The sequence below is a fragment of the Triturus cristatus genome, chromosome 9 (genome assembly GCF_964204655.1).
Source record: "Triturus cristatus chromosome 9, aTriCri1.1, whole genome shotgun sequence".
Classification (NCBI taxonomy): Eukaryota; Metazoa; Chordata; class Amphibia; order Caudata; family Salamandridae; genus Triturus; species Triturus cristatus.
In genome coordinates, this window is record NC_140592.1 from 332,255,427 (window position 1) to 332,282,806 (window position 27,380).

Genomic DNA, 27,380 nt, shown 5'->3' on the forward strand with positions numbered 1-27,380 from the left:
GCATTGGTTCTCCACTTCCACTTAGTTTCCATTCATCTGACCTCGCATTCCAACACCTTTCTTGTATTCTGCCTTCTCGAATCTCTTTTTGGGGTAGTATAGTCATTAAATTATTACTTGGCTGTTTGTCCTTGTTTGTTTGGATGCTGCTTGTCTTACTATCTGTCTGCTGCTGTTCAGGAGTCTCCTGCTCCATGGCATCTGAGTATCAGTGCTGTTATCCTTCTCAACATATGGTTTTGCGACTACTTTCACTGCCCTGGATCACGGTAAGCATTTTCTCCCTTGTGGGTCACTCCTCATTGTGTAGTCATCACTGTTTACTGTACTCATCTAGCAGTCATTCCACATACCATCTGAGAAACGCTGAGCAAACCAACTCCCTAACACACTCCAGTCCATTCTGTGTATTTCACAATCTGCACAGCATGACAAGCACTGCAGTGTTTTTTCTTCCACTTCCAAATGTTCCCTATATTTTTCTTGGGAAGTATTCAAGTAGTTGAACCACTGGTGAGACTCAGGAATGACCAGCATTTTCTTTGGATCTACACCCGTAGAACATTCTTGACAGTTGTTCACTTTGGCAAATCAAGATAAAACAGAAATCAAGATAAACAGCTGATGTTGCATTTTATGCATGATACATATGTAGTATTTTAGCGGATACTATTGTTCAATTGACTGCAGATTGTTGATATAGCCATGACAAGAGGAAAGACTTATTTCTGGTATCTCATGGTCCCCTGTGAAATGAGTTCTGAGGAACAGTGTGCTATTTCCTAAGAAGAAGTTAATCGCAGTGTAAAATCTGGTAGTGAACAGGAGTGTGCCAACAGCCCCAACCATCTGTTGTCTGTGTGTTATGTGGTAAGCTCCCTGGAAGGTGCTGCCCTTAGTAGCAGTTCATTGGATATGGTAACGGACTACTGCCTCCGGTCCCTTCTCTTGGTTATTGATACATGAAATGGGCTGCCTGCGATGTCCTACTCTGATTCATCTATGTTGGAACCGTGCCTGCTATGAGAACCGTAGACAAGTAAACACCCCAGACAAATGGTAGAAGAATGACCATGTACAGATCAAGAGAGCCGGTGGCCCTAATGCTAAGATTCATGCCATCCACTTACTTTTCTCGTCCCAACGTTCTCAGGTTTATATCTGTCTATAGCGATTGTATTGAGGATCCAACAACCTCAAGGGATCACCCAGTAATGACTTTGGGATGGCCCAGTGCCCAGTGGCATCAAACGCGTAGTAAGAGAATATCTCAATATTTGGGAAAAGCAGATATTCTTCTCCCTTTGATCATCTCTTATTCTTTCTTTTTCTTTTTCTATTACACTGTTTTCTTTCTCTTTTCTGTAATTCCTCCTTTAATTCTTTCCTCTCTCCTTTCCTCAGTTCGTAAATGCTTTTAACGTCTTCTTTTTCTTTACACCACACATTTTCTTTTTGTTTCATTTCCAATGTTCATTCACAATCCTGTGGAGCTGACTGTTCAGGTGGAGGCGTCGGGCACCAACTAATGGGGCTCAACCTGGCCTTGAGCACAGAACTTCCAGTGGTTTCCGAAGAGTATGCCCCACAACCATCTGGGCCAACACTCAGTCCTTCCTTAACTCCGGGGACCCCCAGACAACTGGGCCTCAAGCTGCACCCCTGCTCAACTTTCTTCTCTGTCTTCAAGTGCCCAGCCAGAACAAAACCTGCAATCGAGAGGCACTTTTGCCCACTTCCTTTCCCCTGATTATGTGTCTGTGACATCTCAAAAGGAGTCTCAATCGAGAAAAACAATGGCTACATAGAAACATTTCACCAAAAATAATTGAAAACCTAAATATTACAAACCAAAATGTAAAAAGTGAAAACCCAAATAGTGATGACAATAATATTGGGAGTAAAAATGTCTAAAATGAAACAAAACTGACAATCACAATAAAAATAAATACCAAATATTGCCTACACATTAAAAATGAAGATAAAACAACAACAATCACACCGGAAAAAAATTATAATTATAATCAAAACAGACACTATTACATAAATGTATATACATATATAAAAAAAGTCAAAATAAAAAGAATCTACAATAAATATATAACGAAAACATAAATGAGTGTTTACCATAAAAGTACAAAGAGAAAAAAAACTAGTCTCCAAGCAACCAGATGAAATTTAAAAAGCGTTAAATAATCTAAATACTTTTCCAAATAAAAAACAGTATAAAAAGGCCATACCAATGCACAACAAAATGCTTCTTGAAGAACAACTACAACAGGACAGTGTCAGTCTACCGGATTGCAAATCTACAAAAGAAGACTTCAAAGATCAACTAAATACTACAACGTAAGATTAAGAATAAATAACACCTATCGAAAGTAAAAAAAGCTAACACTATACTAATATAACAACTAATTAAAACTATGCTTCATATATTTTGTTCTTCAATATACATGTACATCCTCTACACGAAGAAAGATTGCTAAAAGTAAAATGGCACAGATACTAAATTGAAAAATAGATCACCTTGAAAGTAAATATTGTAACTAAAGCAAGAAACTAAAATGAATGTAAAAACAATGCTTTAATATGTGTAAAAATGAAATAGAAAACAAACTCCTAACAAATTTGAAATTCTAAAATAAACCAACACAACTAACAAACTTCTTCCTTTCAACTGACTTCAACAAATGAAAACTGTGCCATAAACAACAGCAAACAGGTCTTAAAAAATCTACAACTAAAAAAAGCAAAATCCAACATCCAAAGCATACGTTAATCTGTGCAATTGCAACGTAAAAATATTAAAATAAATAAAATAACACACACTTTTTAAAATAATATATCTTTTTATACTCTATAACCAACAGGATATATGTTGAAGATAGCAAACCACATCAAATGCCAAAAAGACAATTTGTTCTTAAACTATAGAGAACATATTTATAGTAAGGAGAGCAGCACCAGTGAGAAGGTATTCTGAAAATGCACCAACTATTATTCAAAGACATGCTATGACATGACTACCCCTCAAAATGAAATATTAGCAAGTATTAAGGAACATACTTATTAGGCCCAGGTGGTAAAATCTGCCTCGCTTGCCGGGTTTGTGGAATTCAGGCACTTTGCGATCCGAGGAAGAGTGTGGAGTTCCTGAATTTCACCTTCCTGATCGTGAAGCAGAGTTTTTTTCTGGTTGCGCACTTAAGATTTGCTTAGTCGTTCACTCGCAAGCGTCATGATAATCTCGGGCTGCTAGCAAGCGCGCACAAGACTTTGCACTCAGTTACATGGCTTTCGGTCTCGACGGTACCAATGTAGTTCCGATACACCACTTGAGTACCTCGAGAATCAGCTAAGATTCTTTTCAAGTGTATTTTCTTCTCCAGCAGAAGCTTTTTTTTCCAACCAGAAGATCTGCCACAGAGAGTCCAACTTCCCGTTCCTGTCCAGCAGGCTCCTCTCTGTGCTTAGTCTGTCTCCTGGTCACTTTTCATTTGGATTTGGAGCTGGAAGGATCACTCTCCTTGTCTGCTGCATCCAATGTATTTAAGGAATTTGTATTTGAGATTTCACAAATAAGTTCAAAAACTCTTGTATAGGGGTGTTGTTTATTTGATAGAGGGCATGCACCCGTATTTGTTTGTACTTGTTTTAAATTTTTCCAAGTTATTGCGGTTGGTGGCCTGCATTTTTTCAGTAGGGGCCTAGTTATATTTTGCATTGAATTTTTCTTCTTTCTAAAGGAACAATGTTGCACAGTTCAGTATGTTTTTTCCATGTTTGTTAAATTTGCAATATTTATTTATATTACTATGTGGCCTAGTCTTCCTGAGGGCCATCCAGTAGGCCCAGGCCAGTTCTCGTCATGGGTCCATACTGTTTCTGTGGTATAAGTTGTTTTGAAACACTATTTGGGGCTGGGATGGCATTGGATTGAATTAAAACTGTGTTTTGTTTTGGATTTCACTTTCTTTTTTTTTTGTTCAAAAGTGTATATGTGGGGTAATATTTGCGGCCTTGGGCGGATGTGGGTTGTAAAAGCTTACAGCTCAGTTAATTTGTCATTTTTGGCATTGCCGTATTAATGATTATGTTTTCTTCAGTGTTACTATGCCTCCTTTGTCTGTCCAGTGTGTGTGTGTGTGTGCATGGGTGTGTGTGTGTATGTCATAGGCATTCATTGATTTGTCTTTGTCCCCCATGCCATGTGGCCAGGGTCCATTTTGTGGAGTCTGTAGCCATAGGCCTGAATGGGTTCTCTTTGTTCCCCATAACTCCATGCTCAGTGTTGTTGTTAGAACATGTGGTACTGGCCGGCACCCATTTTGTGCATCACGACAGTGTGTCTTTGCCATAGGCTTGCATGTGTTCTTTGTTCCCCATGACTCATTGCTTAGTGTTGGTGTTTGACCATGGGGTGAATGTTCGACATTGTTCTTTTTGCATTTGTCACCCTGAGTGGGACAGGTATGCCCAGACGTGGGTACCGTGCTTACCATGCCACTGGCGTTGAGCTAGCCTGGCTGATGAGGGGTGAAAACACAAAACCGGTCCCAAGATGCTTGTTTCAGGTGCAGGGAGGACCTGGCCTGGCATTCCAGGCTGGACTGTTCCCATAGGGAGCAGGGTCAAGACTGATTTGCACATGGCTGGGTTTAAACTGGAATGCCATGGGTAGCTAACAAACAATGGATTTAGGCTAAGCTCTCTGTACTCGGGTAGATATTTGACATTGTTAAATGTTTCTCCATCAATTGCTCTTTTTGCATTGTTCACCCCGAGTGTGACGGGTATGCCCAGACGTGGGTTCCATACTCTCCATGCCACTGGAGTCAAGCTAGCCTGGCTGATGAGGGGTGAAACCCCAAAACCAGTCCCAGGATGCTTGTTTACGGCCAGGAAGGACCTGGCCTGGTAGTGCGGGATACTGCTCCTATAGGTTGCAGTGTCAAGACTGATTTGCATATAGCTGGGTTTAAACTGAAATGGCATGGGTATCAAAAAACAATAGATTTAGGCCCAGGTCTCTTTACTGGGGTGAATGTTTGACATTTTTCAACATTCTGTCCATCAATTGTTCTTTTTGCAGTTGTTTGACCATGTGTTACTGTCTGGCAGCCATTTTGTGCATCCAGCCAGTGTGCCTTTGCCATAGGCTTGCATGGATGGAGTTGAGATATTAGTTTAATAATATGCTTGAGGGTCATCATAGTATGTATAAGAGTATGATTTTGATGAACAGTGCTTAATATGATATTACATGCATTTTTTGCATATTTTTTATTTTGCACCTTTAATAGGTTTCTTCTCATCCTCCCATATAAACATTGTCATTTATTGATTTTTAAAAAACATTAATTTTTATTTTCTATTATTCATTTTTTAATTCTTTATTTTAATTTCTTAAAATGATTATTTATGTTATTGTCATTTCACTTATTTTAATTTTTTTTATTTTAGTTTGTTTTTTAGTTTAAATTTTTTATCGTAATTTTTTTTAAATTAATGTTTTTCTTATTTTGCCTCGATCGATCAATCCATCCACCCATCCATCCACCCATCCATCCACCATTGGCTCACAGCCGTGGAACCAGGACTCCCTGGCTGTGTTGCACTTTAGACACATCAGTATCATTAATTTGTGTAATGATAATTATCACCTTTCAACCTGGCCCACATTGCCTGCCATAGGCGCACACTAACCTCCACTTTTTTAAAGGATTACTATTCCATTTACCCATGAAGTTCCCTGAGCGCCACAGGTATCTCGTTTAGAATATATAGACATAAAGGAAAGAGTTCTACCATTCTGTAGATTGTGTGTTATTCTGTTGGGGAATAAACAGATTAGTACACATAGTACATTAGAATAAACAGTTGGTATGTTGGTGTGATTTGACTTCAAAGTGGTTATTACCTAAGTAACCAACCTCACTAATATTGCCTTTGTCTGTACTAATTCAATCTGCAACAATGCCACATTTCACTAAAAAAAAAATTGATTATTTGATTTTAGGTGCACAAGAAAAGTGACATCACTCACAGTACTGCCAAACAGAAGTCCTATACAGTAACACATGTCAGTCCTCCAATCTCTTCCACTTGTGCAGCTTAGTGCAAATCCCAACTGAGAGCTTTAAGATGGCCCCACAGAAAGATGCTTCTAAGAAAGTGCTCAGTAAGAAGAAACAGCTTCCCAAGAGTGGCGTGCCGGCCCAAACCTTTTTGGACCATGTCATGTGCCAGCCTGATTGACCTCCGGGGAGCAAGCTGAGAGCAGCACTCCAGCATCAGCAGCAGCACCCCACCCTAAGCCCAAGACCATATCTGCCTGTGAGGCGGCCACTGCAATCATGGTGACTTTGACGAGCAGTGACACTGAATTCAATTTGTCCCTTTTGCCAAGTAGTACCCAATTGTTTCAGGAAACGGAGCAAAGTGGTCAGCAGCTGCAGTCAGCAACAGTAGATCTTCCTGATGTTGGAGCTGAACAGGAGGTTGAGCTTCCTTCTGAGCAAGAACCTCCTCTTTTAGAATCATTGGTTTCCAGATCTCCAGCAAGGACAAAGGAAGGCTACTACTCCACCATCTTCTCCAAGCACCACTGATAATGATGATAGGGACATTGGGTTGACCCCAGCAGAGTCCAGGAGACGCCAGGAGAGGAAAAGGAAAAGAAACGTTCCTGAAAGCCTTAGAATTATGGAAGGGGATGATGAGCTAGGACGACGACGACAAGATAGTCCTTGTGGAAGGTGACACAGAGGAGTAAAACATTTCTATTCAACCTGCTCCAAGGGATGTTGCACAGGTAGCACTGCCAGCTCCCATATTTGCGAAGCCCCACCAGAGACCTGCACTAGTAACGACTACGCCAGTAGAAGTATACACTTCAGAGAGGCAGTCGATAACACACCCACCTGCCTCCATTCTTCTTCAGGCTTTGGCGGTGGCACAGTAAATAAGCATTGGAATAGCCAATAGGTCTTGCCTCTGGGACCTTATAAGTGTTTAGCCATGCAACACTTGGTGTTGTTGCACCAAGGATATTGTACTGGATAACTAAACACGTATACGGTCCCAAAGGGGAGACCTATTGGCTATGCCAATGCTTGCTTTTTTTTTTAAAGGACAAGCAGTGCTATCAGGCTCCGGCTGCCACTTAGTCCACCGCATCCCACGTAAACGCTGCAGCCATCTTTGAGAGAGGTAGAGAGAGGGAGAGAGAGAGAGGTAGAGAGAGAGGTAGAGAGGGAGAGGTAGAGAGGTAGAGAGGTAGAGAGAGGTAGAGAGGTAGAGAGAGAGGTAGAGAGGTAGAGAGAGGTAGAGAGGTAGAGAGGTAAGGAGTGGTAGAGAAGTAGAGAGGTAGCGAGAGGTAGAGAGGTAGAGAGAGGTAGAGAGTTAGAGAGAGGTAGAGAGAGGTAGAGAGGTAGAGAGAGAGAGGCAGAGAGGTAGAGAGAGAGAGGTAGAGAGAGAGGTATAGAGGTAGAGAGAAGTCGAGAGGTAGAGAGGTAGAGAGGTAGAGAGGTAGAGGGAGGTAGAGAGAGGTAGAGGTAGAGATGTAGAGGTAGAGAGAGGTAGAGAGAGAGAGAGGTGTAGAGAGAGGTAGAGAGAGAGAGGTAGAGAGGTATAGAGAGGTAGAGAGGTAGAGAGAGGTAGAGAGAGAGGTAGAGAGTTAGAGAGAGGTAGAGAGAGGTAGAGAGGTAGAGAGAGAGGCAGAGAGGTAGAGAGGTAGAGGCAGAGAGGTAGTGGGAGAGGTGGAGGGGTAGAGGTAGAGAGAGAGAGGTAGAGAGGCAGAGAGATAGAGGTAGAGAGAGAGAGGTAGGGAGAGAGGTAGAGAGAGGTAGAGAGAGCGGTAGAGAGGTAGAGGTAGAGAGAGAGGTAGAGAGAGAGAGGTAGAGAGAGAGAGGTAGAGAGAGAGGTAGAGAGAGAGAGGTAGAGAGAGAGAGGTAGCGAGGTAGAGAGATAGAGGTAGAGAGAGAGAGGTAGAGGGGTAGAGAGAGAGAGGTAGAGAGAGAGGTAGAGAGAGGTAGAGAGAGAGGTAGAGAGGTAGAGGTAGAGAGGGAGGTAGAGAAAGAGAGGTAGAGAGAGAGAGGTAGAGAGGTAGAGAGAGAGGTAGAGAGAGAGAGAGAGAGAGAGGTAGAGAGAGAGAGAGGTATAGGTAGGTAGAGAGAGAGGTAGAGAGAGAGGTAGAGAGAGAGAGGTAGAGAGGTAGAGGGAGAGATAGAGAGGTAGAGAGAGGTAGAGAGAGAGGTAGAGAGAGAGGTAGAGAGAGGTAGAGAGGTAGAGAGAGGTAGAGAGGTAGAGCGAGGTAGAGAGAGAGAGGTAGAGAGAGAGGTAGAGAGAGAGAGGTAGAGAGTTAGAGAGGTAGAGGGAGAGTTAGAGAGGTAGAGAGAGGTAGAGAGAGAGGTAGAGAGAGGTAGAGAGGTAGAGAGAGGTAGAGAGGTAGAGCGAGGTAGAGAGAGAGAGGTAGAGAGAGGTAGAGAGAGAGCGAGGTAGAGAGAGAGGTAGAGAGAGAGGTAGAGAGAGAGAAGTAGAGAGGTAGAGAGAGAGGTAGAGAGAGAGAAGTAGAGAGGTAGAGAGAGGTAGAGAGGTGTAGAGAGGTAGAGGTAGAGAGAGAGAGGTAGAGAAGTAGAGAGAGGTAGAAGTAGAGAGGTAGAGAGGTAGAGGTAGAGAGGTAGAGAGATAGAGAGAGAGGTAGAGAGAGAGGTAGAGAGAGGGAGGTAGAGAGAGAGGTAGAGAGAGAGAGAGGTAGAGAGAGAGAGGTAGAGAGAGGTAGAGAGGTAGAGAGATGTAGAGAGGTAGAGGTAGAGAGAGAGGTACAGAGGTAGAGGTAGAGGGAGAGGAAGAGAGGTAGAGCAGTTCATCAAAATGCTCAGGTGCCAGGATCAGTTTTTAGGCCACAAAGTTGCGGGTTCATGTTTAATACTTTATTGGGCGATACAAAATACTCAGTAATGCAGGCAAGCTGACCTTTTCTATGTAAACAAGGAGGCACTGCTCGCTCCTGTAGGCAAAACGCTGTGGGATGCGAGGAATGCAGGTGAGGGGGGAGGGGTGGGGGAAGTGCGGCCGAGAGCACACAAAGCGTTTCCATTGCAGGAGCGAGCAGGGGCATCATCTGGTTGCAAGTTAATTACAAACAGATGGTTTCAAAGCTCGCTCCCGTAAGGGAATCGCCAAACGTGCACACGTTGCTATTGAAAGCAATGCAAAGCATGCACGTTTTTGGCCCAAAAAGTGAATCGATTCCTAAAGGTCTCCTGCTACACGCTGCGTAGGCGAGACCTATAAAGTACTCCTCCCCAGTTTTGGACTTTATTACGGTTAGCAAAGAGGGGGAGCACTTTGTAGTATGCACCATGTGCCACACCAAATGTTCATCAAGATAAGCCTGGTACACATTATGGTACTGGAGGCCAAACGACCCATATGAAAAAACGCCATGCAATCCGGTGAGAGGAACACATTAAAAAAATTACTGAACATAGCCGTGGTGATGAAGGTGAGGAGAGCCAGGGAACATCAGCTGCAAGTCCAATAGCGGTGGGAGGTGATGATGATGATTGAGAATAGGGTGACATCCTCATGCAAAGCAGCCCTGTCCACAGCAGTGCACCAGCAGAATCTCCCACCTCAGAGACTTAATATTAGCACAAGAGTCAGATGGAGACACCACAGCACACAGTGACTATCCCACCATGATGCGTACTGAGTCTACCAGCACCTACTCCTCAAAAGACACCTGCGTCAGTGGCCCCAGAATAGAAGAAAAAAATACAGGCTACTATTACGGGCATGTTCAAGCAGGATGGGCCCTATGACCGCAATCACCCAATGGCACATTTGCACAATTGGAAGCTGGGAAACACGTTAGCGCTGGACCTCGTCCCTTATTCTTTTGTGGAAGGAGTAGGACTATTAGAATTTGTGGCAGCCATCTGCCTGAATTGAAAGGTTCCAAGTTAGACCTATTTTGGGACAGTTGCTGTTCAAGTGCTGCATCACGATGTGCTGCAATTGGTTGTACAAGCTTTGCAGCAAAGTGTTGTTAACAACAGACATGTGGACCAGTTGTCAGGCGACTGATTACTGGTACATCACAGCATACTGGATCACTTTTGCGGGGATAGAGCAAAAGATATCTACAGGTCTTGGCCCTGAAGAAAGTTAGAGTGTTTTGGTGGCATGCAACAGTGCTCATGTTTGTCGTGGAGAAATCACATGCAGCTGTAAACATCATGGACGTATTTAACAATTTAACAGGAAGGTGTATGAATGGTTGTGACCCAGAGGTTTCAGAATTGGATTTGCAGTAACATAGTCAAGGCCATGCCAGACGGTGGCTATTTCAGGGTCCTGTGTTTGGCCCATTGCATCAACCTGGTGGTTCAAGACTTTCTCAAAACAGAAGACATAGTCAGCAACATACAGACCACCTGCAGCAGAATCTGCACTAATTTCAGCCATACTTTTAAAGCCTGGAAGCAGTCGCGGATTATTCAGCATGCTAATATATCACCTGTTAAAGCCCTGATACAAGAGGTGCCAACACGTTGGAGCTCGACCTATTACATGTTGCAACGTCAGCTTGAGTAGTACAAACAGATCAATGGCTATATTATTCAAAGAGGAGGGGATACAGTTTTGCAGGAATTCTGCACAAACATAATTATGCACAGGATTATAGGACCTTGGTGTATAGGGACTGGGTCATCCTACCACCTTAGTTCCCACGAGCCCAGGACCGACTAGCTATAATGCCTCACTTGCTCTCCTACTCACTCACAGGGAAATAAATGATTAGACACCGAGGAACACAACACTCCCAGATCTCTCAGGAATTGGGGTAACAAGACACACCCTTTCACTCGCACTCTTGTACTTGTCTAAAATAAGATCTGACAGAGACACAAAATAGTTTAAAATATTTATTTTAACTAACGTGCAGTATACATGCCACAACAAGCAGGAAAATGGCTGCATAGTACAAATACAGTCAGCATAGCAGCTAGTCCATATATCATGAAGGGAGTCATCATGGAAAGACAATAGAGCCTAACCTCCCTCCCCTTGGTAAGAAGCAGTATTATTATATATTAGAAGATCTCTGGGCTTTGTCAGCAGAGCCCATACCTCAGCCTGGATAGTGGTTCTATATCATAGGTGATGTCTCGCTCTTCTCCTTTAAAAGGTCACTCTCCAAGTGTGTGCTACCTATTTGTGTAGTCTAATAAAACCCAAGTACGTTTGTCCAAACAACAGCTGCATCAGTATGTTTTGCCTAAGGGCGATGAGTTCTCATTTGAAATTATTGCAAAAAATAAAGACGTGTAGTAACGCGTCAGAAGCAGGCAAGCTCCAGCGTACTCATGCTAACTTGGTGTTAACGACAATGTCCCTGTGGGCCATGTGACAGAAGTTGGGAAAGCTATGACCATGGATGTGGACAAATGGGGCCTAATCAAATGCTATTTTGTTGTTGCATCTGCTACAGGACCAGCTAACGAAGATGTCTCAAAAGTTGCCCCCCTGGAGGTATGAACGAAAACACAGAAGCGCGTGTCTTGGTTGAGAGCTTATTCTTTCTATTAGCTTCCAGTGCCAGGCTTCAAGAGAATATCATCTCATCCAAAGAGTACATCTGTGCCACACTATTTGATCCACGTTACCAAACAATTCTGCCCAATTTCATTCCTTTTTCTGAAGGGGATGTTTCAAAATACAAGAGGTGGAATGTTGAGCATGCTGGAGACCTGGAAGAAGAACGGCTGAAACTTTGAGTTTCACCACGCAGTTCTGGGGCACTGCCTTCAACTTCCAGAGAGGGTAGTCTTGTCTCACAGCAGCCAACAACACCATCAACCAGAACTCCGGCAACAACAGCAACAGAAGAGCTGGACCCAACCTCTGCATTGTATTGGTTTTAATTGTCAGGGCTTAAGGCGATGGCAAAAGAGGTCGAGCAAGTGGCAGCACCAATGACCATCAGAGGATGTTCCAGGAGTATATGGATGATCCAAAAGAGGTCTATGTGGATCAAAGGCTGTTGATGTATTAGTATGGGAAGATGCGCTAATGGCCAGAACTCAGCAGCCTATCAATAAAGTATCTGGCATGTCCTGTGACCAGTGTGTCTGCTGAGTGTATGTGAAGTGCAGCTGGTACAGTTGTTACTGTGGGAAGGACCAGTCTCTCACCTCAAAACGTGGAAAAAATGACTATGATCAAAATTAACCAACATTTCATACCGCACAATTACACCATTCCTGAAAGAGCACTGGACGAGGAGGAGGATGATTGGTCAGAATCAAGTGTGTTAGCTGGTCAACTCTGGTTGAACCACCTGAGTCTGAGGACCAACTCTATTTCCCGGTCTGAGTATGCCAATGCCACCTTAGAACTTTTAATTTGTTTCTCATTGAACTTCTTTCTTTGCAAAAAAAAAAGCTAGTGGAAAGTTATGTTTGTGTCAGTATATCAAGCAATCAATCAATCAGAGTATGTAAAGCTTGGCTACTCACAAATGAGGGTCTCAAGGTGCTGGGGAAGAGGGAAGGGGAACTGCTAATTTTGCAATACAGTATAATTTTAACAATCATATTTGGAGAATTGTGTGGGTGGGTTCACTCCTCCATAATATATTTTTATCCAACCAAGAAGACAGAACATTAAGATATCTGATAACTTGAGTCTCTGGAGCAGAAGGTCTGTTTGCAATGCATTTAACTGTACTGTGTCATACTCATTCCTTCATTTCTTTCCACAACGTGTTGATGAAGATGATGTGTTGCTCAACACCCAGGTGAATGTTGTCCTTGTGTATTGTTTGTCTTTGTCAAACCTTTCCCCATATCCCCTTCCTCATCCATTCATCAAGCCCCTACCCTGGGCTGTGTGATTTATTGACATGTGGCTTAATTTACACCATCAATGAATCACATACTAGGTGGGGCGGATATGGTGAAAGCAAGACCAACTCACTTGCTTCTGTTAACTAAGCAAAAGCCCAAACTGACCCCATTTACCCACCCACGCATATAAGTGATCCATATTTTAGATATAGAACGAAGAATATCAGTCATCAGCATCATCATTTAGGTCTTGTGTAGCGTATCCATAAATGCCTAACCTTGTCCACTCCAGACTTTGAGTCCAGTTATCATGACTCAAGGATTTCATAACTTTAATTTTCATTGAATAGTAGCTTCCCATTGCTCAGAAGTTATTATTGCTATTTTTTGTTATTTTATCACTTTCAGAAATTCTTTGTGTGTCATGTAGTAGTCTGGTCTCAATTATTTGTAAAGCTTTTATATAATGTATAACCCACTAACTGCATTTTTTAATTTCCATTTATTTGCCTGCAATGGATAATCCTTCCAATTAATCCTGCAGTTGGAGCTCACCTGGGTGGGAATAGGACCTTGCTTGTGAAGTTGTGATGCCTTCCCTGTTATTGAGTCATCTAGATTCAGGTAACACAACTATGGAGTGAAGTGAACTAGCTAAGTTAGTAAGTAACTAACTGCAAGTAATCATTTATCTAGGTTGTTGTAGACATTATAGATCATGGCAGCATCCCCCTTCTGGTCAAGATAGTTACAGAGGTAGAACTAAGTATAACAAAGTGGCATACACTCCTACAAGCAGATAAACAGGCTGCGTAAAAGTAAAGGCAGCAATGCAAAGTAAAAGTAGAACAAAACTACTTCAGGCATACTTTTGATGAAATATATAATCATTTTTCCCTTTCTTTTTTTTTTTTACAAACAAACCTACCCTCTCCACCCACAACAGGCTCACCCCTCTCCCCAAGTAAATTAATCCAACCACCAATGTCCAACAAATTAAAAATAAAAAACGGTCCCAACTCCCTTGGGCCTGACTAAGAGGGAGCTGTTTCTCTTCTTCTTCCAGGACCACCAGCCGTCAGTATTCTAGCTGGATAGGGTTCAGTCTGTGCCACTGCAGACGGGCAACTATCTCTTACCTGATGGGTAGAATGGGCTGACCAGCAGGAATAGCTATATTGAGAAAAACAAAAGAAAAAAGACAAATTGTAAATAAGGCTATGTGCTTGTTTGAAATTAGTGGATGGCACGGTAGCAGTAAATTACTGGTTCTCTTGGGACATTGGAACTTGATGTGAACATGATTAGGAGAGTCACAAGGTCAATTTAATGTTTTACCCACACATTCCTCACATAAAAACACTGACTGTATGGAAGAAAGGTATTAAGGCACAATAACACCAGTTAAAAAACCTAGTGATTTGATTTTTTTTTCTTCTAAAGGCTTTTCAAATAACTAAAGATACACTTTGAGTGAACAAATAAATGACCTATTAATAATGAGTAAGGCGTTATGCACTATGGAGTACAAGTTGTGCTCACTTAATGGAGGCACGCTCATTGATAGACAGCGCGTCGGGTATTTAGCTACTGTCTGCAGCTGGGGCAGCTGTAGTTGACAACTATCTATTTTTAATTCAAATGGTCCAGCTCTTCTCCAAATACCTTCTCTTTCTCCTCTGATTCCAAAGAGGCAGATGAATAATAAGTAGGACACTACGTTACACTCTTCACGAACTCCGCCAAGGCCTAATACTTATCCCCTAAAATTACTGAACTAGATGTCAGAAACTTTCTACAGAACCAACAGGAATGCTACTTAAAAATATTATACCAATCATTACTGAATAGGCAACAGGTGAACTCCCTGGCATTCCAACTTTAAAAAGATTAATTGCCAGAACACATAACACAGTGAGGAAAACACTGGCAGTACCTAAAAATATAAAGAAAAAGATTTACCCAAAAACTTACTAACTACATACAAAAAGAGACTTTTTCATTATATTATAACTTCAATAACGATAAAAAATGATCATTTATGCTACCAATAACAATTTAATGCAATCTCACACAAGGATGCTGGATGTCTCTTTTAGGTTGTGCCCTTCACCATTCAGTCAAATGTGCAATACATAGTCAATATCAAAATACAAACATCTGATTATTGTATGTGCTGTTACCTAACAAAGAACAAAGAAAAAGTAACTTAGAATTAAATCCTAACATGTATAAATCAACAAACTAACAACTTTAACCCAAAACAAATCTTCATAGATTTTGAACAGACAATGATTTTGTCAAATATAAAATCTGCCCACATGCTGCAATTCATGGGTGGTACTATCACGTTTATCATAGTAAATGGACGCACCTTGAGTATAGAATATGCAACTAGCCTAGAATTTGAACCCAAGATAAAAAAGCTAATAGCTTTAAGATACAACCCTGTAATAGAAGTCACTAAACAGGATATTCCAATGAATGCACCTTTCATAAACAGCATGAAACAAAACTAGCTCAACTAACGGATTATTTAAAGGTACTTGGATTTGTCCCCTGCAAAGATCAGGCCACATATGATCAAAACAAAACAACATCTTCCCAACCACCCACCCTACATAGTAGCATGCTACTCATGTAGGCAAGCACTTCAGCGCTCCACATAGGGATAGAAAGCGCTATATAAATGCTGCAATACAATACAATGAAATACAATATAATATATACACAAACACACAATAAATAAATGAACATAAGATAAAAACATTATATTTCCCATCCAATAACATAAATTAATAAAATAACACTTATGATTTCGAAGCAGAAGTACTGGTCAGTGAGAGGATGATTTAAAAAATACAATCCCCAAAAATATTGATAAAAGCGAGCCCACAAAATGCAAAAATAAACCAGAGAACAATTCGATATCCAAAACAACTCCAATAACACAAGGAATCCATAAAAAAACCGAAAAATAGGAAAGAAATCAGACAATCCAAAAAATCGAGGAAAAGAAGAATATTTGTTTGCTTAAAAAAGAAACTATTTTTTCTTGAAAAAATGAATCCAGGTTAAAATATAATAAATATATAATATAATATAATAAATATAATATCTTATAAAACAAGGCACAGTAAAAAGTAGCTCAATAGATGTTAAACACATAAAATACACATATAAAACACAAATAGACATTACATTGCACAATGAGGCCTACGTCAGTACCGCAAACGAACACATACTACACTAAAAACAATACACTAAAACAACATTCAGTCTCAAGACTAGCTGAACTAAGTGTAAAGACATCCCCACAGCACTAAGCCCTTAAAAAATATGTTTCAAATATTCTTACATGTACTACGAGTCCAGCAAACTGGAAACTGCAAACTCTCAGAACAGCCCAAAAAGACTATGAAATCAAAGAAACCTGAACAAATGTCAGAAAACAAAAACTTCCATTTCATTAAAATCTATGTAAAAAATTACTTAATAATGTTCATGTAATGATAAACAGCACTTTACAATGATAAAAAAAATCTGGGTGGAAAATAATGTATATAAAATGTATACATAAATATATATTAAAATACTTCTAATAATTTATAACCAAATTATCAGTACTTTATACTAGGTTCTAATGTTTAACATGTATAACCTCTTTAAATAAATACTACATCTACAAATAACAATGTATTTACACTACATATGTGTAAAGGTAATTTTTCTATAGGGTAAACATACCTTTTCCCAGTCAATAAAAAATAAAAAAATCCAAAAAACATGTTGTAAGTATTGTAAAATATGCACAATAAAAATAGTATATGTTAAAAGAGATGTTTAGAAAATATATATAACAACAAATTCCAAAAAACAGGATGCTATGAAACTATGTTAATAAACAATTTATTCTATACATTATTATAACATGTTAATGTACAAAATAAAAAATACAAACAAATGGCAAACATTTATGAATATCACATTTACTATTTCCAATAAAAGCTTAGCCTAGAACTGTTTGCCTTGTGGGGCTGGCCCTGGTAACTTTCTCTATACTACATGGTCAAGCCTGCCAATGCAGCCCTTCTTCACATGGAAGGGTACTAGGTTGGCCTGTAGAACTGGATCCCAAACTTTTTCTGCTACACATAACAACTGATATGGAGGCTAACTTTGGAGGGGTTCAAAATTACTATTCCTACTCTAAACTTTTACCACACTGGGGAAAGTATTCGACTTTGGGGGATCCAGATTTACCATTTCCCCTCCAAACCCAACCCCGCTGTGGGAAGTGTTGGACTTTGGAAATCATATTTACTATACCAACACCAAAATGAACCACATTAGGAAAAGTGATTGATTTTGGCAATTTCAAAAATTTCTATTCCCACTCCAAACTTAACCACATTAGAGACAGTGTTAGACTTTGTAAGGTTACAATTTACTATTTCGACTCCAAAGTGAACCACAATGATGAAAGTGCAAGACTTTAGGCCGTGGGGGAGGAGGTTTGAGAAGTTCAGATATACTAATCCGACTCCCGATTTAACTACACTGGGGAAAGTATTGGACTTTGGAAGGGTTTAAAATTACTACTCCAACTTCAAACTTAATCGCATTGGAGATAGTGTTGATTGTTAAGGATGTCCTTACTATTACCACTCCAAACCTAACTAAATTGAGGAAAGTGTTGGACTTCAGGAGTTCAAGCTTAATATTCCCATTTCAGACTTTCTCATATAGAGAAAAGTGATGTATTTGGGTTGGAATGGGTGGTCAGATTTACTATTCACATTCCAAAATTTACCATATTGGGGAACCTGGACTTTTGGGAGGGGTGAAAGTAAATATTCCCACTAAAAAACTTTACCACAGTGGAGAAAGTGCTGGACTGTCATGGTTTATAATTAACTGCTCCCCAAAAAATTTAAATAAACAGTTCACTAAAAATAATAATGTGCAGGAAGCCATTTTAATTATCCCAAAACAAGTAAACCACACGTCATATGTATGGCAAATTGGAGATACTACCAAAATAGTTAACACATATTTAATGTATATTTTATTAGTATCATTAATTTAAACTAACACTATACTTATAATAGAAAAAATAATTGAGTATTTGTTACAATATTCTAAATTTTAAAATCAAGTTACATATTTCATTATATCTCAAGAACAAAATACAAATTACAAAAAACCTTTTATTTAAAAACAAAAATATATTGCACATAATAAAGTACACTTATTTCAATAAAACATTATCAAAAATAAACAATTTATTTTTAATAATGAATAACAACAATGTTTTACAAAATTATATTCATGAGAACATTTAATGGAAATATTAAAAATATAAGCATATTAAGCTATATAAAAATAAATTTGAAATAATTCATGAATAAAAAAATCATATTTCTAAATAATATTTAATAAAAAACTTAGAAATGTTTTCATTTAAAAATCATGTGAAAACAAGTTTAAACATAACAAATTTCTAAAATAACTAATTCAATTTACTCCCCATTCCATTCCCCTTATAAATCCAAACTCCTGCTCCTAAAATGATTGAATGATAAATACAAACATTTTAAAACAAATACCATATAGTAATACAAAAGTAATATATACAAAATGCATTAAAAAAAATATACATTACAATATATCACACACAATATTTTTAATAATATATAAAAACAGGAAAAAGGCAATATTTTTTCCTGTTATATTCTGACCTGTTATGTTTTTGACATCATGGATTTAAGACCAGATATGTGCCCCCCAAGATGTTCTTGAGACAGTATTTTGTATGAACACCAAAGCCCATAGAAGATGCTGTTATTGATCTTTCTGGATGCCTGGAAGTTAAGAGAGGTGAGGATACCCCAAGAGTTTGTAACATAAAGGCTTTGGACTTTATGTACACTCATAACATCTTGTGTACCTGCCCAACAACTATACCTCCTGTGGTTGTTTTGAGCTCATCCTACTTACCTGCTTCCCTCATCACTCCTGTGTATCACATTCCCTGAAGGATGCCCAGTTCTACAATGGTGAGACAGCTAATATATCTGTCTCTGAGGAGGATATGAATTTTGTGGTGGTAAAATGGGAGCCAGAGAATAACATGGAACTTTTTCCCCCAAGCAAGGAAGATGTCTCGGATATCACTTTTAGCTTTACTTACTGATTTTATCCTTCATTTGGACATTAGAATTTAGACTTTCGGACTATTGGCTATAGGTTAAGGGCTAATTTAAGGACTGATGTTGGGCACTGTGTATACACTTAGTCCCTGAAGTTTCCTTAAGTATTTTTATTATTTACCCACTCACTTCCTGTCGTGTCCTATGTTCGTGTGCAGCATGCCTCTAGTGATACTCGATAGACTTCTTACAAGTATTACATGATCTGGTGGGTGTTACTGGGTGCGGTTAATATAGTTTGTGACGCTGTGTGTTCATTTAATGGCTGCAAGCTGAAGAATAAAGATCTGAAAACCAGAGCTCCATGTTTAAGGTGGTCTGCTACCTGCTCCCGGGCTTGGGGGATGCTACAACTGGCGACGAGCTGGGGGTACGTACCCACAAAGATACAAGATTGATCTCCCCGAGAGTTTGCTATAGTCCAGCAAACTGCGTGTGTGTGCCACATGGGCCTCAAGAAGCAGTCTATAGTTGGCGTATGTGGAGTCAAAGTGCAAATCCTGCTTTTGAGAGTCCCTTGAAGAAGGTTTAAGGCCCTAAGGAGGAGCACAATCAGTAATCTGGTCAAAAGACTACTGGTAAGGCTGGCAGAAGAAGTACTGCACCACAGCATAACACTGAGCCAGCACTGATACAAAGCAGAAACGCTAAAGACAGTGACAACCAGGTACAAAGAAGCACCAAAGGCAGCGACAGGCAGATGCAAGAAAGTGATTAAGACAAAGTCGACCAGGCACAGAGACACGTTAAGGGCAGTGAAAGCCAGGTATAATGCATAAAGGTGAGAGCGGTGAAGAGTACGTGCAAGAAGCAAAACCATAACTCACCCTGAAGAAGGAAGATGTCGCCTGCCGACGGCACTATTACCCAAGTACTTGTGAGCAGGCTGATACTTGCAGAGGTGCCTCCAGGCCAAGAGATAGTGAAGGACAAATGCTGTCTGAACAGCACACTCTAGATCGAATGGAGAACGGGAAAAGCGCCACATACAGTGCAGCCGTATTTCTGAAACCACCGCCTCTATTTGACACTTCCAAAAAGCAGAATATTGGGGCAAGATGGACTGCCTGGATTGAAACGTTCTATGGCTTTATAGATTCTATAGAAGAAGCAGATGACCAGAAGATTATCAAATACTTAAAGATCCTTGCAGGTGATGGAGTAAAAGAAGTGATAAAGAAGATATTACAATCTAATGAAGTATCATAGCGTCAAATCAAGAAGAGGTTGGAGGTCAAGTTCAATACAATGCCGAATGTCGACTTTGAAAGCTACACTTTCAACCAAACAAGACAGCAACCTGGTGAGACAATGCATGAGTTTGTTGAGAGATTTGATATGCTCACTAAGCAATGCAAGTAGAATTAATTCAATGATGAAGTAGTCATGCGTCTTAGAGTTAACAATGTTTTCCTCTCCATTCATTCTGACGACGCAGGCTGCGAGAAACGCACAGCTTGGAGAAAGTGCTATTGGTTGCAAGAGCGAAGGAACGTGCTGATCGACAAGCTGCTGATATCGAAGATGGAGCAACCCAAAATGAATCAGCGCTGAGTATGAAAAGTAAGAAGAAACAGAAGGCAGAGGCCCATAAAGTGATGTGTCAGAAGGAAATGAATTTGTGTTTCCACTGTGGATTTTCCTTTACACATGATAGTAAATGTCCTGCCATCGGACAAATATGGAAAGGCTGGGGGAAGAAAACCCACTTCATAATTGTTTACAAAGCGAAAGAGAAACTAAGTGCATCACGAAGAGATGAGAAGATGGATGCCAGAAAGTTCCAGAAGCACTATAGCCACTCACACAAGGCCAAATGGCACCATTGACTAAGGCAAATTGAAACAAAATGAAGTCGATTGTTATCAGATTAATCTTCTAATGGTTTATTGACATCAACATCAAGTGAAAGTGAGAAAGATTGATGTGCGATGGTCATGTCAGTCACAGACCGACGTGTGCATGTAGGATTGTTCACTTGCAACAAAATCACAAATCTAAAGAGAAGTGCCACACGAAGAAACATAGTTCATTTGGACCTAGTCCTAGAATCATGCTCAAGGTGAATGGTTGCTCTACAACTTTCTTAATAGACAGTGGTGCACCCTTAAACATTATGCCGGCAGACAAATACAAAGAACTGTCCCCAATACCATGTCTCACACGGTTGACAACGAAGGTGTACACCTGGGCAGCTTCTACGCCCTTGCAGGGTAAAGGATCCTTTGGAGTGACCATGCAGCACAAGAAAACCACAGTGCAAAATCCGATTTATGTCTTCCAAGGTACATCATGGAGTACATGCTTATAAAGTTTTGGTTCTGCTGCTGACATGGGACTGATCTCCATTAAATACAACTTGAATGCCCATTCCAAAATAGTGAGTCAATTCCAGACAGTGTTTCATGGACTTGGGAAACTTAACACAATAAAGGTGCACCTTCACATGAATCAAGAAATTTGCCCTGTTGCATAGTGACACCATTGAATTGGTTTTCACGTACAGGATGCCGTTAAGAAAGACCTAGAAACACTGTTAAAGCATGACACTATTGAGGACTCTACTAGTCCAACACAGTGTCCTTCGCCCATGGTGGTGGTGCCAAAATACGGATGGCGGAGGTTCAGATGCGCATTTGTGTTGATATGTGACAGGTCAACAAAGCAATCGATAGAGAAAGACATCCAGGTCCACACATTGCGAACATGATCATGCAGCTGAATGGTGCCAAAGTTTTCTCCCAACCTGATTCGAGCAAGAGCTATTATCAACTTGAACTGGCAGAAAACTGTGGGTATATTACTACTTTTTCAACTGATGTTGGTTTGTTCAGATATAAAATTGAATTGAATTGAATTGAATTGAAATGAGATTTATAAAGCGCGATGGCTACCCGTAGGCCTCCCAGTGCTGCGGACAAAGAGCAGAATACCAAATGCAGGAAGAGACTCAGAACAGCCAGGTTTTCAAGAGTCTGCGGAAGGATAGGAGATTGGGTTCCTTACGTAGTTGAAGTGGGAGGGCATTCCAGCCCATAGCACCATTATAAGAGAAAGAGCGACCACCACATCTGGTCCTTCTTATTCTAGGTTGAGAGGCAAGGAATGATCCGGATGACCGTAGATCTTTCTTTGGGTGGTAGGGGGTGATAAGTGACTGAAGAATGACAGGGCCCTTTTTCCAGAAGGCCTTGTGGGACAGACACATAGCCTTGAACCGGATCCTTTGCCTGATCGGCAGCCAATGCAGGCTTTCTAATGCTTGTTTTGCAGATTTCCAACGCAGGATCTGAAGTAGTCTGCGGGCCGCACAATTCTGTATTACCTGGAGTTTATTGATGGTGTACTGAGGTGCTCCGAGGTATAAAGCATTGCCATAGTCCAGGCGGGAGAGTAATAGTGCCTGAACCATGATTCTTCTGCCATGGAAGGGCAAAAGGGGAAGGACCTTACGAAGCATCCTCAAAAGTCCAAAGCAAATAGACAAGAGTTTAGTTGCCTGGTGACTGAATGAGAGTGAATGATCAATCCAGATGCCAAGGCTCTTTATTTGATCTTTGGGCATAGGGGCAGGGCCTAGGCAGACTGGCCATAGGGAGGTTGAATTAAAGATAGGAGAGTTGCCCAACAGCATGAGCTCCGTCTTATCCCCATTCAACTTAAGGCATGATCGCTCCATCCACTTGGCAACCTCTTGTAAACAGCACGCTAGGGTGTTAGATGGTCCTTCCAGATGGTTAAGAGCTACCACGAGCTGAGTATCGTCTGCATATGAAACAATTTTTATGCCAAATGGATGAACAATTTCTGCCAGTGGTTTCAAATATATGTTGAATAGGGTGGGGCTCAAAGCGGAGCCTTGAGGAACCCCACAGTGGAGGGGATACTGATTGGAGACAGCGTCTCCCTCAAAAACCCTGAAAGAGCGACCAGTAAGAAAAGATCCCAGCCACTGTACTGCCATACCAGACACTCCCAAATTCATAAGTCTGGCGCATAGTGTGGAGTGATTGACAGTATCAAATGCAGCGCTGAGGTCAAGAAGGATAATGGCTAATGGCCAATGGATAATGGCCTCCTAAGTCTAAAATCCTTCTTGATTCCTCAGTCACTGCTAAAAGGGCTGTCTCGGTACCCATTTGCGGGCGGAACCCAGTCTGGGAGGGGTGAAGTAGTCCATTGGCTTCTAGAAAGGCTACCAAAGTGTTATTCACATGCCTTTCCAGAATCTTACTTGTCCACGGCAGTAGGGAGATGGGGCGATAGTTGGCCAAAATGTCCCGATCCAGGTTAGATTTTTTCAGCAAGGCTTTTACCATAGCTCCTTTCCATGCCGATGGAACTGTCCCAGTGGAGATGGAGGAATTGAGCAGATTCAGAATTATCGGGCCGATAGTATCGGACACTAGGGTAAGTGCTTGGGGGGGAGCAGGGTCGATAGGAGAGCCCGATTTTATATGAGTCATAATTGGCCCTAACAGAGATAAATCAAGAGGGGGAAATTGCTCTTTTACCATGGATTCAGCTGGGGTGGTTATGGTACTCGTGGTTTGAGAAGGTGAAAAGGCCTGATAGATCGTTTAAATCTTTTTGTAGAAAAAGTCTGCTAGCGTGTTGCAGTGTGTAATGGGGTCACGTAGGCTGGGGGGTTTCTGGGGGAGTTTGGTAAGAGTCCTGGCAATTTTAAAGATTTTTTTAGGGGAATTAGCGGCTAGCGCAATTTTTTGTTCATAAAAAGTGGCTTGAGTAGCTTTAATTGCAGCTTTATATTGTTTAATGGATTCTCTGTATTCTGTTTTACTAGAATCAGAGTAATCTAGCCTCCATTTCCTTTCAAGCTGTCTGCTATGGCGTTTAAGTAGCCTTAGGTTATCAGTGAACGAAGGAGCAGTTTTCGTCCTGTTTGACATGGTGGCAGATTTTTGGGGAAGTATCATATCCAATGTGCCCTGAATCCAGGAGTTAAACTCCTCATTAGCTTTCCCTATGTTACAGTTAAAAATAATGGCTATGCCCCCTCCTCTGCCGGATTTCCGGTCGTTCCTAAGTATAGAGTAGTCAGGAGGGATGGTTTGTACAAGGGTGGGGTCAGACTCCGTGTGGAGCCATGTCTCCGTAAGGAAGAGAGCATCAGGCTTTAGATCTTCCAGCAGCAAGGCAAGTTCAGAGGTATGTTTGGAGACAGATCTGCAATTCAGTAGAAACATGTTTATGAGAACAGGGGTGTCCGGGCTTTCAGAAACTTTGCAGATCGGTGAAAAGGTGAAGTCACAGTGAGAGCATTGTGTTTTTTGGGTTTCTTCACTTAGGGCATTCATAGAGTGCCTGCACTTATCTGGAATTTGAGTGCGCAGTGAGTGAAGTAGGTGGGAGCTGTAGGTGATAGGTTTCAGGCTGATTCCTCCAAAGTTTGTGACCCCTGGGCCCGTTCTGGCGTGGACGGGCACAGACGGGCTTGCCTTTGGTGCGCCTTTGGCGCGCTGCCGGTGCGCCCGCTGCGCGCGTCCGCTGCGCGTTTGCCAAAGCATCCGGTTTTAAGGGGTGTGTGGTGCGAGAGCTAGAGCGCCAACCCCAGAAACCGGAAGTTGCCTTCTTTTCCCTCCACACAATCGGGACTGCACCCGTGGTGGACCGGGGAGGGACAACAATGCAGCCACAGGTGAGCGTAACAAAGTAGTATCAACGCTATATAGCTAGCGAAAATACAATTATTAAGACAGCTACCAAGTGCAGTTTAAAATATACCGTATTTCAGTTAGAGTGACAGAGAGGTGTCAGCGCTATATTACTGGCGAGAATTCACTTTTTTAAAAACATTTCCCAATACAGTTAAAAAATACAGTGTCTTATTACAGTTCAGTCTCTAGCAGATCAGCGTGCCTCTGTGCATCTGCGCGCGTCCTAAAAGACTCCGCTTTGGTGTGTTGTCAGCTTCAGAAATCTTTCAAGATGTCATTTGTCAAATAATTCAGCTTGTCACACATGTTTGTAATTACAGTGATGATATATTGATATTTGGTGCTACACGAAAGGACTATGATAAAGCACTCAAACAAGTATGCCATCTGGTTGTTGACACAGATCTCACACTAAATGCAAATTTTCTCTGAAAAGGGAATGACTCCTGACCCCAAAAAGGTACAAGCATTGTTGTCTACTTGCCCTCTACTTGCCCTCTAGAAGATGTAACCATGCGGCATGTCCACCTACTGCTCCAGGCATATTAGAGATGTTGCCACTGTGAATGCCCCTCTAAGAGAACTAACAAAGCGAGATGTTCCGTTTGAAAGGTGAATGTGACCGAAGTTTCAAGAAAATAAAACAAGCAATTGAAAATGCAACTGAAGTGGCTCACTTTGATTCGAAATTGCATACAGAGATTGTGGGAAATGCAAGCCTTGTGAGTTTGGACACTATCCTTGCCAATAGACAACCTGATGCTCAGAGACACATTGTGGCCTATGCTATCCGGAGTCTATCTCAGACCGAATATGCTTATTATCAACATGAGAAAGAAAGCTTAGGTGTAGTCTGGGCTTGTGAACACTTTCATGGTTATCTGTACTTAAAGCATTTCAGCCTTTTCGTGGATCATCGGGTGTTGCTCACCGTCTTCAGAAATTTTAAAGCCAAGATGCTCTCTCGCATCGAGAGGTGATGGTTGCATAAGCAGGAATATGATTACACTATCGTTTACAGACCGGGAAAGGATCAAAACTCCGTAGATTATTTTTCACGAGTGCAACTACACCGTCATAGTACAACGTCCAAAGCAGCTGAGGCCTCATCAATTTCTTAGTAAAGCCAAGTGCGCCTGCAGCTCTTTCTATTGAACAGATTCTGACAGCTACTAATACTGACAAAGACATGCTTAAGCTCAAAGAAATCATTACAATGCAATCATGGAGGAAACAAACTCGACCTCTTACAGTTGATGTTGAGTACTAAAAGATCAAGAATTTTAGGGAAGACATTTCTGTTACACTTGATGATTTCATACTAAGAGCCCGATTACGATGCAGGCTGAAACCGCTCCGATCGTCGGTCAAAGCCCTTCAGCCCACATCGAAATCGGCTGGTCAGATTCCTCTCCGGCTGACCCATTTTGATGGGGTTGGTCAGAAGGGAATCTGAATCAAATTTCCGAATAACATCCGACGGTTTGAGGGACCCTGTCCGCTATTTGGAAAGCCTTTAGTATTCCCTTGGCCAGCTCTTCCGGCTGAAGGATTGAGATGGCAGATTCCCACAGCCTTTCTGTGACGGCCTTTCCGACACATAAATGCTTTGGGAATCTGTCTTTGGGGGCCCCCAGCAGGGCCCCCATGGGTGCAAAGCAACCGAATGGTGGCCTGGGGGGCACCTTAGGTGCCCCCCTGTTGATCCCCGCACCCGGTGGTAGGCACCCTCAGGTGCTTGCCACCGGTTGCAGGGATGAATGGCACCTCTGCTCTTTACAATGAGAGCATGAATTCAGTTCAGAATGCATGCTCCCATTGTAAAGTATGGGATTGCAACCGAACAGGGTTTGTCACTTCCAACTTGCTGGGCTGGAACCGATGATAGCAGGTCATTCGGTTCCAGTTCCCAACAGACGTTGGATGGGCTCCAGTCCGTCCGATTTCGGAATCAGACCCCATGAGGGACAAGAATAGTTAGCCCTGAAAGCCTGAGGCAACAAGTTATTGAAGTGGCACACAAAGGACATCGTGGCATTGCTTCAAACTAAAAGAGCCCCCAGGGATTGAGTGTGGTTTCCGTGTCTTGATGAACGAATTGAAAGGGAGCTTAATGCATGTTATATGTGTACCTATTTGTCTCCCAAAATGACTCATTATCTGCTGAACGTGTGTGATCTTCCTAAGCAAGCCTTGTAGAGTATTTCAGCTGACTTCTTCGGACTCCTAAAAAATGGGCATCATCTCATGGTAGTTGTCGATGAGTTCTCCCGTAATCCTCTAGTGGAATACTTATCATCAACCACACATGACAGAGCATTCTGTCACGTTTCCGTCCCCAGTCCAGTACTCCTCATGATTCGAGCGGCGCTATAGGGTGTCCACCCCTTGATATCTCCAACTCCTGCAATAACTGCACGGAGGATTAGAGCGATCAAGTGAGGGAAGGGTAGGAAGGGAACAGCTGGGAGTAGAACCTGTAAAATAAACACATACGATGAGAAACAATAACGTGCCACACTACTCTCATAAATTCTCACTAGATGCCTTGAGTAATAAGGACCAAGCTTCTATATCCACGTCTTTCTGCCAGTGACAGTAATTTCATCTAACGTGCATGCACACCAGAA